The 12,138-nt window shown below is 37.9% G+C and overlaps 1 long non-coding RNA gene across 1 annotated transcript in view; it reads left to right on the forward strand.

Moving 5' to 3' along the window:
- Positions 1-423: 423 nt before the first annotated feature.
- LOC136991762 (uncharacterized) overlaps positions 424-12,138 on the forward strand; it is an 85,149-nt gene continuing 73,434 nt past the window's right edge. The window contains exons 1-2 of the long non-coding RNA XR_010883958.1: positions 424-507; positions 4,378-4,424. This is a non-coding gene — a long non-coding RNA (uncharacterized lncRNA). The remainder of the gene's footprint in view (positions 508-4,377; positions 4,425-12,138) is intronic.

Consider the following 12,138-nt stretch of genomic DNA (forward strand, 5'->3'; position numbering starts at 1 on the left):
TGCACTTCTGAAATTACTGATACAGAGTTTTGGAGGTTTTGGTAGCTGATGGTTTCAAAGGGTGTGCGGACTCTGGACTAACCATCCAGCACATGCTTGTGTGCAAATATCACTTGAGAGAGGCCTTGATGGCAGTGGTAATCCACCCTGGTCATGTAGTCTGTAGAGTACCAAAGTGTGTGCACATGGTGAGGCACAACACCTCCTCCTGAAAGGTTGGTCTTTAGCCCATCCAAGCCTGTGACAAAGCTGTCTTTTGCAGAATTGCTGGGAAACAGAAGCAGCCTAGTGTTTAGTAGCATTTTTAGGAAGTGTTCTGAAAACTTTAGTGCAATAAGTAAAAGAAATAGCGCTAACAGGTTGTCTTGCAACTTTATTATGAACAGGAAAGGTCTTTAGAGTCCAAATTCCAGGAGACCAAACACATCAAATCTCAGCCTGGCGCAGCTGTGGGCTGCACAAGCAGCACTCTGCAAATGGAAATTGTCACAAGGAAAAACACATTTGGTAAGGAGAATGTTTTAGAAGAGTGAGCTCTTCACCTTTCAAGGAATCACACTGCCTAACTGGCACGTTGTTCCTCATGCTAATGTTATTGTGCAGTTTTGCATACTGATCACATTCTGTCTTTAAATTATGCTTTTATTTGTGTGGTAGTGGCCTGTCCCTCCTGTTAGTCTTTTCTGTGGCTGGGGTAAGAAATGCCTATCTAATTTTTATAACACAGCCAATTTGTTTCTCAGGTTTTGCACTGAATGTTCTCACTGTAAGGTTGAGACTCATCTGAATTATTAATTGGAAAATTTAATGATAAGAAAATTGTCATAATTTCAGTATTGGGAATAATACATATAATTTTGCAAGCTTTATGATGGAAAATATCTTGCACCTAGTCAGGATGTGGATATAAATGCAAAGATAAACGAGCACACCAGCAAAAATTTCTGCTATTTTTCTAGGCAAACAATATAATACAGCAATCAAATGGAAATCCATTTGTTAAATAGAATTCAGAGCAGGTTGCTGTAAGCTGCTGGTGAGGTTATGCTGACAAGGATCAAGATGGCTAGTTTATCTGTAGTTTGTATTCTAATTTGTCCAAATTCCTGAATAATTCTAATGTGATTCAGATGTGCAAGGCAATTAAATGTGATGGTCCACAGCCAGATAGTGTAGTTTGTGTATCATCAGTAAGTTTAAAATAAGCCCTAATGCCTTTATAAGATTTGGTGTGTGGGTTGTCCTTAGGATGGCTAGAGGCATGAATTGAATGTACTGTAAATAAACTGTGGCATAAAAACTTTCATTAGTGCCCAGAAAGCAGAGAAAATACTGATGAATGTTGAAATGAGAACATCTGATTGCAGTGGGTAGCTCCTGCCTGACAGTTGTAGGGCTGGAGGAAAGAAAAATTCAGACAACACAGAGAGGGAAAAACCTGCTTCTGACACCACCATTAATTAGGAATAGTTTTGCAGAGGTCAATGGAGTTATGCTCTCAGGTTTTCCATCTCTGGTCTTCTGTATTTCTGCTGCCATGATGTTCATTTTGCAGATGTGGGCCTAAAACACAAAGGGGCGCAGACCCTCAGGATGTCCCAATGAGCCTGTAGAAGAACTCAGAACTGATTGTCTCCCCTGATTTCCAGTGTCTCTATTGCCTGGACTGCAAGCAGCAGGCTCAGCAATAATAATTGTAAACCTAACAGCTGCCTGGATCTTGAGGGTCTGGGATGTCCCCAGATTCTGCTGCTTTCTCCCATGTTCTCTTTACTTGTGTCTCACTTTGGTTGTCTGACTGGGCCAGGTTTATATATCACAAGACATGTAAACATGCCTTTTTCCTCTTTTTTTTTGCCCTACACCCCCACTCCCCACCCCCCTTTAGAATAAAGCCTGCAATATTCACAGCTGTGCCATTGCTTGCATTATGCATGCCAAAAACCTGCCTGGACAACCTATGGTACCCATGTAACAGATGCAATGAGCAAATGTTGCTGCGTGGAATACAACTAGTGGGCTGCAGTACCTGTATGAATCCATAGCAACTGAGCTGGCCTTAAAGGAATTATCCCAGATTTGTACTGGTGTAAATGGGATGAAAATCTTACCAACTGTCACCAGCCTCTGAAAGAGCGACTAAAAAGGGAAGCTTTACTTGTTGCTTTCAGCCAGCAATATTACATTCATGAGGCTTCCCCATGACTCTTGCATGTTAGTCACCTGCTGAAGGAAGTGAGTGTGCTCTCAACAAGTTGTGTGTCTCTGGGAAGTCTTTCTCAGAGGATAGGTGCTTTCTTGTTGCCTCTTTAATAGCTGTAGCAGTCCAATGAACCTCTCTGTGCAGTGCCTTTTTGAAGCCTTCCTCTTTTGCAAGAAGAGCTGTTTCTTTTAACAGAAGTTGTATGAAGCGGAATTTACTCAGCAGAAGAACAACATTAAAAAAATCAGAACAATCCAAAAGTATTGATGTTTAGCTAGTGTGGATGGTACTAACTGAAGAAGGTACAGATGTGTCAAGGTAGTCTGTGAGAAGGGATTTTGTAGTGGCTTTTTTAAAATTTATTTCCTTTAGCATGTCTGCTCCTGGATACTACTTGCAAACAAGTATAAATATAAACTGAAGTGTGTTAAGAAATGGGATACCTGCAATGGCAGTGTCTATAGAGACTTGCAGTGGGACCTAGGTGCTCTGTAGTAATTTCTGAATACTGTACATTGAGATGCTTGCTGCACTAATGTATTGTTTCAGTTTAAGAGGGCTTTGTAAGGAGAGATGACTAGGAAGAGATGACTATGGCTTTCTTCAAATACTTAAGGACTGTCAAAAGTCAATGCCAAATATCCTGGCTCTAAGGAACTCTGGTTTTCATCTTTTGCTACACCTAGAGGGCTAAAAGGACTGCAGGTCAGGATCACGTGGTGTTGGAGCAATTTCTCTTGAGGCGAGGGGAGTTTCTTAGGGGAACTAGAATGAAACGTAGGCAGCCACATGGATGTCTAAAGAAATTAAGCTAATTGAGATGAGACTGTGAGTGAGATGAACATGCCTTATAGTTAATTAAGTGCTGCTTTCAGACTTAAACAGTATACTTGGCCTAGGAAGGGGGCTGTCTGTACTTGGTCCAATCTGTGAGGTATGCATAGCTCAGCGGTGAGGTATTGTTAGCCCAGGGACTGGCCTATGAATAGGAAATTGCAGATTTCACATCCAAAAAGAAAAAAAGATGAGGATAAAAAAATATATATATTTGGTAAAGATAGACAGGTAATGCAATATGCATAGCCTATGCAATTACAATCAAGAGACTATTATGTCAAGTACTGTATAATCAAGTAATAAGAGACAATCCATCCTTCATAAGCTTACACTATAAAAAAAATTATCCTAACTTTTCATAAAAACAAAGTGCAAATTTTGGTCAAATTAACTTTATGGTAGGGCTTGGGAATTGTATGTGTATTTTCATGAGTTGCAAGTTAGGCTGCTTGGGTGGGAGCAACACTTTCTCTCTAAACAAAACAGAAGTTTAATCCTCAAATCAGAATACTCTTAGAAGGGAGAGACAAGTGGAGCCATAAGGAGCTCAAACAAGAAATCAAGTTTAATTGGTGCCGTCTAGAGTGCCAAAAAGTGCATTTCATCTTCCTCATCAACTGGGAATGAAAGAAAAGTAAAAGGCAGTCTAAACCTATTTTAAATAAAACACTTATTCAGGGCCTCTGCAAAGTGTGATTTCACTGCATTTGTTGTGTTTCCATACCTTGGCTTTCTGGGCTCTGAAATCTAAGTAATGAGCTGTTTATAGACATTTTTTCAATTAGACCATTTCTTCCTGAGTAACAAATGCTCTTCTGTTAAAGTGATTTAGTCTAGGAATTGTTTTTCACCATTGACACAAGTCAGGTCATTGATGGCAGGACTTGACAGCTCTAGCAAAAAACATATCACTGTAGCTTGCATAACATGATTTTTTCCCTTTAAAAAGGGGGGGTGGAAGCCAAAATGAAAATGAATGAAAACAGTTTGCACTGCTAAAAGCTTTTTCCTGGGACTTTTTTGTAATGTGTTCTAAAGATCAGGGGAACACAGTAAATGTTGTGACGAGAATGTCTTATTGCAGTTGTGTTGTGCTGACACAGCTGTCATCCTAACTCTGCCTGTGTTCTGTTATCTACCCCACAACTTGTCAGAAAAATTCATGCTGGTTCAAAACAGCAAGCCACAAGTTTTCAGTTCAGTTATATATATTCTCTGGGCAAAATATGGAAAATCACTGTCTGTTTTATCATGCATGAGCACTAGTATCTTAGAAATAATTTGTCATTTAAAAGGTTTTGATGTATGAGTTCATTTTTGTGTTCTTCCACTTTCAGGTCTCATCTTCCTCACCTTCAGATTGTTGTGATCTCCGAAAGTATAGGTGAGTAGGAATCAGAAAAGTGTATTTCAGTTCTTGTGCTAGAACTCGACTTGAGAAATTATGCTTTCATTCTTTATTTCTTGAATTATAACCTAAACACAAGAAATTTAGGCCCACATCCTCACTTTCTTGCTGCGATTAGGCATCTCATCTTAGTGTAAGTCTGGGCTTTGGGGATAAGAGCGTTTGCCCATCCTGTGGAGGATGAAGATTGTGAGGTGATGAAGGATCATTGAAATAAATTGTCAAATTACAGTCAAGTGAATCATATTCCCTGAATTTATCTCCCTGCAAAAAATAATCCTACCAGATTGGAATCTGTTAACTTCACAGTATGAAATGCTGTTAATGTTGTCCCCTGCCTTGTTAGGTCAGTGGTGCAATAACTTCTTCAAGGTAAGAGGTTACATGCTCTGAGGTTCAGTGTAGGGCTTCCTCCTTGTGCCTTACTGCACAACATAGCCCAGACTAAGAGGCTTTCTGCTGTAGGAATAAGGCTAACTGAGGGCTTAACTGGGAGCCCACTGAAATCCATAACCAGTGTATGATGAAAATATTTTTTATTCCTTGTGATTTCTTTTACGATGCCACATGTGAAGAACTGGAATGGAAAAGGACGCTGACTGGCACTGACATTACAAAGTTAATTAATCTGGGACTTGCTGCTGCTTCTCTTCTTCTAAATCATAGAGCTGTCATTGTTCAGTTAGGTACAGTAAATATTGCCACAGCTCTGCAACTCGTGTGTCTGCTCTGATGCGTAAATCACAAAGGAAAAAATCTAGATGGGTGGATAAATTTAAATATGAATTCATTAGAGTTGATTTTAAAAATAAGAATTTGTCTGAAGAATCATAGTTAGAATATTAATGTATATATATCTGTGTTGGGAGTGCTGCTGAGAAGGTATTTAATTCCCATCAGGGATCCTCTCCAGTGATTCTCTTGTATCAATTGCAGTTTTGGCCCTTGCAGAGAAAGACAGTCACCCTACTATGGCATGCAATAACTGTCTGCAGGGATGATTCTTGCCTCATCAGAGGAGGAGCTGGGGTGGGAGGGACCTTGTCACTTCAAAAGGTTTAGGATGTAGATCCCCAGGCAACCTCAAGGATCCCCCATCTGGCCCAAAGCAGAGTGCACGTTTTTGCACCATGGGTGCCGCAGAAACCTAGCGGGCAAAATTCTTTTTCATCCTAGATCTTAAATAGTGCTTTTAGAGGGATGGATCTGATCGAAACAAAATGTTCCCTCAGTGGAAGGCAGCTCCCTACCTGAATAAAGCAATGGAAGTGAAGGAAGGATGAGTTTTCTTGATGGAGAGTGTTGCCTGTACTGGTGTTGGTATTCAAGGTCACCCTCGTTGTTAGTGTTGTGTTTCCATAATGGGTTTTATTGATGTGTTCATGTCAAGGTCTTGATCACTGCAATGCCAGCCAAGTCACAGTCAGGACATCTCAAGCATTCAGACTTGCCTTTAAGAATTATCATAATTTGGTTCAAAGGCAAAGATTCAGCCAGGGTTATTACACACAAGCCCACCCCTAACATGTTTGGCCTAGTGACTGTAGTGTTAGGCGTTAAAATATACATACCTGTGGCCAGGTAGTTTATGCAGTACCAAAAGACTTCCCCTAAGACCACCTCTATTGTCACCAAGTGTTTTTCCTCTTTTATACCACAATTGGAACAATGCAGTCTACAGATTATATTCCATCTTCATTTTCTCAGTGTTCAGTCCTTTATCTTCCTGCTCCAGGCTTGTCTATGCCTATACCTAGCATAACTGTTTTTTCTCGTGTCCATAATAAGATTGCGTCAATGCAGATTAGCAAGGCTTTGCATGAGCAGTATATGCTGATAGCACACCAGCGAGTCTTCCAGAGAGAATCCTGGATGATATGCTGATTTGAGAAGGCAACTCAAAGTACTTAATAAACACTTGGTATTAAAGTTTTGTGGAACTGTTAGTGTAGAAATGTGGGCCTGAAGCCTATTAGATACTGATTTTAACATATATGAAGAATTTACAGTTATATTGATATAAGCTGCTACCTTTTAGCCTGGAAAATTGATTATCTTTTCATGTTAAATAGAAGAAAGACAAAATTTGATAGCTTTTTAAGTTAGAATGATTGAATGCTTTGCCAGAATTATGCTGCCTAATGAGCAGGTGTGAGGTCATGTTTAATTAGTATTATAATTATTGTAATAGCATGATAAGCATTAATATAAGTTGGAAGTAGATTTAAACGAAAAATTTGGATAGCCTGCTAGAATTAGCCCAATGTAAAGTTTAGCAAATATTTGAGGACACTAATGTGTAAAGTAGATAAGATATTTTAGAGCTGCTTTCTGCTGGATGACATTCATTAACCCCTGACCATCTTGCTTCATGAAACCGAAGGGGTTGAATTACTTAGGAACATGGCTATGAACACAGACAACAGTTGTGAGCTGTTCTTGCTTTGTCTTGTGCCTGGATGGAGGTGACTGCTTTGATTTTATGGCAATAAAGGCATGTTAATTCATGTCTCTTATTTCTCCAAAGTGAATGGTGGTGATTTCACAGGGACAAAGCAAAGTCTAACAAAGCAACTAATGATTAAGTGACTATGCAATCTGAGTACTCAGCATTTGCATGGATTATAACTTCATGATTTTTGCTTTTATCAGCTTCTAAACCTGGGGAAATGAAAGACAGCAAGAGCAGCTCTGCTAGATATCAACCTGGTGTCATTAGAATCCTTTTTCCCTTGTGATTCCTAGGAAGGGTGGAATTCTTATCTGCCCTATCCTACTAATCAGAAGCTTGTGGGGATTTGGCTTTGTAAGAATTTGTGGATACTTTATAAGACAAGTTACTTTATGAAGTAAGACTCTGTAAGAGAAGAACTTAGTAAATCTGTTTGCACTTTAAAACTTAAACTGAAGACCTATTTGTTAAAATTGCTTTATTGTGGGGAAATATTTTAATTATTTTGAGGCAATTAAGAGATTATGGGCAAGAAACTTGTAATGTAGATAATGGCTTTTGCAGTTAAAGCTTAACATCAGTGTTATGGTTTGGAATGAAAATGGGGATAGAACAGTTATACAAATAACTGCTGTTGTAGAGGATTAAAATATATGGCTCATGCTTAAGCAAATTCTCATGGCACATAGTGGATCTGTAGATAATGGTATATCCTCTTCTGTTTTTAGAACTTTATTCAGCAGAGCATTTAAGTACACACTCAAATCATTCTGAGGTCAAGTTTCTACTCAAGCACTTATTACTTCATTTAGAAAGCACTTTTGGGGGAATTAAGATAGACTGAGAAGTGATAAATGTGGCTTTGTAAGAGAGAAAGCCCTGGGACCTGAGGGTTATAAAAGATCCTGCATTGAAAGTGGAGACAAATTGCAATAGAAGGTTGTTTGTTTGTTTATTTGTTTGTTTTGGGGGGGGCATGATTTTTTTTTTTCCCCCCACAAAGAAAAGATCTAAAACCAGCAACTGCAAAGGGCAAGATTGAACCTCAGTTGGAAGTGCATCCTATCCACAAGCAGCAATGCCTTTCTTTGCACTGGGATTCAAGTTATTCTTTTTAGCTTCATCTAAACAAAAACACATAGCAACTAAGAATGTAGCTTTACTAATACAGTCATGAGGAAATATCAAAGAGAAAACAAAATGAGAGAGAAGTTGGAATGAGTGGCAGGCTGTTAGAGAGTGACTGAATTGCTAAACTTTTTTTTTTTTAAACAATGAGGCCTTTAACAAAGATATGGAGGAAAAAATTGAAAAAGGATGAAAACCTGCTATTGTTGTCAATATAAGACTATGTAGACAGGAACATATCAAGACAGAATGTATGCAGGTCAACATGTCTGCCCCGTGGTCATTAGACTTACACTGAGAATTGATGTTAGACCCAAGGTACTTTTCAAAACTGCATCAGCCCTTTTCTAAAAAGTGACATAAATCTTAAAGGTTGGAGATGAGTACTGTATGGGAGTTACCGGTTTAGAAAATTTGGTACTGAGGCACCTCAGATCTAATGATTCCGGGAGGGATATTGGAGTCTGGCAAACCTGCAATTGAAACTGTGCAGAAGGACTGACTGAACTAGCACAGGACTTCACAACAGCATAGCTGAAAATAAACCATCAAGATTGCCAGTGAGGGAGGAAGAACACTAACCCTGCAGGGCTCACGTCCATTGTGAGCAAACCCAAAGCTCTTTGCGAACATCCAGTATTTTACCACAAAATGGTGACAAAATTACCACTAACACAAAAGGGAAGTATTTGAAAAAGTAAGTGATAAAAGTGGAAAGGAGTGAATTGTTTAATTGCTGGTTGTAGCGTATCAATTAATAGGCATAGTGTTTAAGATCAGACAGAACCATTAGATGATCTAGTCTGACCTCTCTATATTATGTGCTCTGTCATCCTATACTGATGGAAGTGTTAAAAGATGGAGAATTTTCCAACCACTTCTCTAAGTATTTTGTTCCAATAATTAATCACAGTCATGGTTGGAAATTGTACATGGGAAATCAGATATTGGCTTCAGCCTTCAACCATTGGCTTCTGTTATGTTATTCTCTGATAGATTCCTGACACCTTTAGAATATAGGGTTTTTTTTGTTTTTTTGGTTTTTTTTTACCTTTCAATTTCTTTTTGACAGCAACAAATGGTTTTGAATTGCTGTAAGTCTCTGGCTACAAGGTATTTCTTCCAGTTCTCACCTAAAGGCTGGGGCTTGGTTTGGCACCACCTTCCTGTCTGCAGTGTCCTCTAAAAAGTTTGTACACCTGCACTGGGAGCAGAGTTCGATACTGTGGGTCTTCCTCGTGGCCTATAATCCTCACTCTGTTCCTGCTCACTATTTCCAGGTTGCTCATCTGAAGCTCACGTTAGCCACAGCATTGCATAGGGATATAATTGCTTGCTTTCAGATGCACTGATTTCCAGGAGACAAGCTTCCATTCTATAAACGTGGTCTGGCATTGTTTGCATCAAAATGCAAAACTTTAAATTTGGCTATATGAAAATACTTGTCTTTCAAATGAGGAGCTTTGCTTATGAGTCACTCTGATCTGCATAGTCCCCTCTTTTCCTTGTACTGCCTTTTTGTACATTGGGTTTGGACAACTCAGTGTTCATTTTAAAATATTCTGGTGTTCAGCAGTAGAAAGGTGAGTAGGCTATTCACTGAAAAGAATTAGAAACAATTAGAGGCCTGAAGGGAGTCTCTGCCAAAGAATGATTGAGAGGACCAAATCTGCATAATTCTTCCAAGAGATATTTAAGGAGAGAGATCATAATAGTCTGAAAGGATTACAAGGTTGTAAACATGAAAGGAGGAGAATAATTGTATAGGCAAGTCCAAAGATGTCAATTAGTACATTAAAATTAAACAAGGAGAAATTAATCTAAGTAGCTGTATAATCTTGTTCTGTGATAGATTTTGGAGTGGAAATTCATTTTATTTAAAAGTGCTGGAAGGGGAAAGGATTAGTTGGATAAATTTTCTGGTTTGGGAGAAGAAGTTAGAAACTGTTGATTGAAAACTACCTATTTTCATCAAGACTTCAATTTAGAAATTTAAGCTATTTCTGAACTTTGAAGAGTTTCAAAGAAAGTGATATTTGTTATTCAAAATTACTGATATTTTGATTTTTAGCCTTAACTTGGGATGAGAGAATATTTTTGCATCTGAAAAAATGCATTTGTTCTTCATGAGTTCATAATGCTTAGGCAGCATTGTTTTTCTTAGCGAATTTTACCCTATTTCACAGGTATCTTTTTGTATTCTTATCTGTTTTAATATAAGATTTGGTATGTCTCACTGTGATCTATTCCTTTGTTTTTCCCTGATCAGTGTTCTGTGTCATTTACATTTTGATTTCAGTTTTCATTCATTAAAATGACATTTCTCATCTTCTGCTTCATTGCACTATTGAGGACTTGCCACTTGTTTTCATCACCCTTTCTGTTCTTACTCTTGGCAAATGAAACAATTAATCAAAACAAAAAATCCTGCTCTGTGTACCTACAAGCCTTGCATAAGAATTTGAATACTTCAGACATCCTTTGGAGTAGATGTAGCCAGGTTTCCTGGCCATATGGAGATATATCAGCAATTTTATAGCACTTGGGAGAAAATTAGGCTTTTCTGTCATTGGGAAAAACTATTTCAAGGCAAATTCTCAGACACAAGGATGGTGAGTTCTTTGGCTGAAGAACTATTGTTCTATATTTCTGGATGTAAGAATAACGACAAATCCGTCAAACTATCTGCATGAATGAAAGATGGAAATAGGATGTTCTGAGGACAATGTTTTAGATATTGCCCTCCATTATTAATGTCCTTGAGAAGATAAATACTCTGAGAAATGCTGTAGCAGTCAGGCCTACCATGCATTTGGTCACAGGGTGTCTTTTCATTCTGAAGAGGATATTATTCATTTGCTCTTCCAGCCTCTACCATTTTGTATAATTTTAACCGTGTTCAGTCTCCTAAAACTTCAGTTGCTATTAAATCTGTACTTGGGCCAAATTCTTTGTCTGGTGGTACAACAGAGCCCTGCTAAAGTCACAGTGCACCACAGTAAGTTGAGAGCTTAGTCCAGATAGATGAAGTGAAGAAAACTGGGCAGTTGGTTTTAAGTATCTCCAACTGCATATTCCAAAAATCTATTCAGTGACAGAGCTTTTTGATTGATTTAATTGCAGTGTAAAAATTGAACGTATGCAAAAATATAAAAACAACAATACAAAGAAAAACAGTATTGTGAAAAAACTGAGCATCTCTCTTGTTTTATACCCCAGGTTTCCGTGTGGTTGTCTCAAGAAATCAAAAACAATCTGCCAAAAAATGAGGAAGTCCTTTGTTATAACCTTTCAAAGTTCTGTTTCGTTTGGAAAAAATAAAATGAACAATGGTTAAATTGGTGAACCTGAGTGAAATTTTGAGTGAACTATTAAAACTTTTTTCTCATGTTCATTGAAAATGTGCAAACTTACCATCAGTTATTCAGATTAAAGAGAAATTTAAAATATGCAACACATTAAAATTGAGTAATTTTTCTAGCTATTTTGATCAATTCAGTGGAAGTTTGTTACAGGGCTACATATTGTTCTGTAACAGAACTTGTTACAGAAAAATAAGTTACAGCATTATAGCCTACTTAGCATGAAAAAACAGTACTAATTGGTTGAAAAGGCCGATTTCAGTCTACATATCAGTGCACCTAGTGTGGGAAAATGAGCTAGGTGAAGCATAGAAGTAGACTTTGCCACTGCAGTGGAATGAAAGATCATAATAGAACAGGATATTAAATAATCAGATATGTAATATCTTGCAGAAACTTAATTTTGTATAATTGCCAAAATAGCAGTTTAGTGTCAAATAATGAATGTTAATATGAAAAGGTTAATCTGATACTGTTCTCTGGTTCAGTAAATATCAGGATTTATTCTTCTGTAGCTTACATCTTTTCTTAGGTAAGGTAAAAGGTAATTTTCGCCTCTTGAATGCCAAATCCTAGTATTATTGAATAGAAAAATGAATGTTTTGCCTCAGAGATTGTCTAAATTTTATATACTTCAGTGAGTCAACAGTAAGATTTTTTTCCCCCCATCTGCTTTTTATCTTAGTCTTTTCAAGGGGAGATAATGACTTTTCTGGATCTCCAAGTTTATTTACTGCAGATCAGATTC

This window comes from Apteryx mantelli, chromosome 4 (genome assembly GCF_036417845.1).
Source record: "Apteryx mantelli isolate bAptMan1 chromosome 4, bAptMan1.hap1, whole genome shotgun sequence".
Lineage (NCBI taxonomy): Eukaryota > Metazoa > Chordata > Aves > Apterygiformes > Apterygidae > Apteryx > Apteryx mantelli.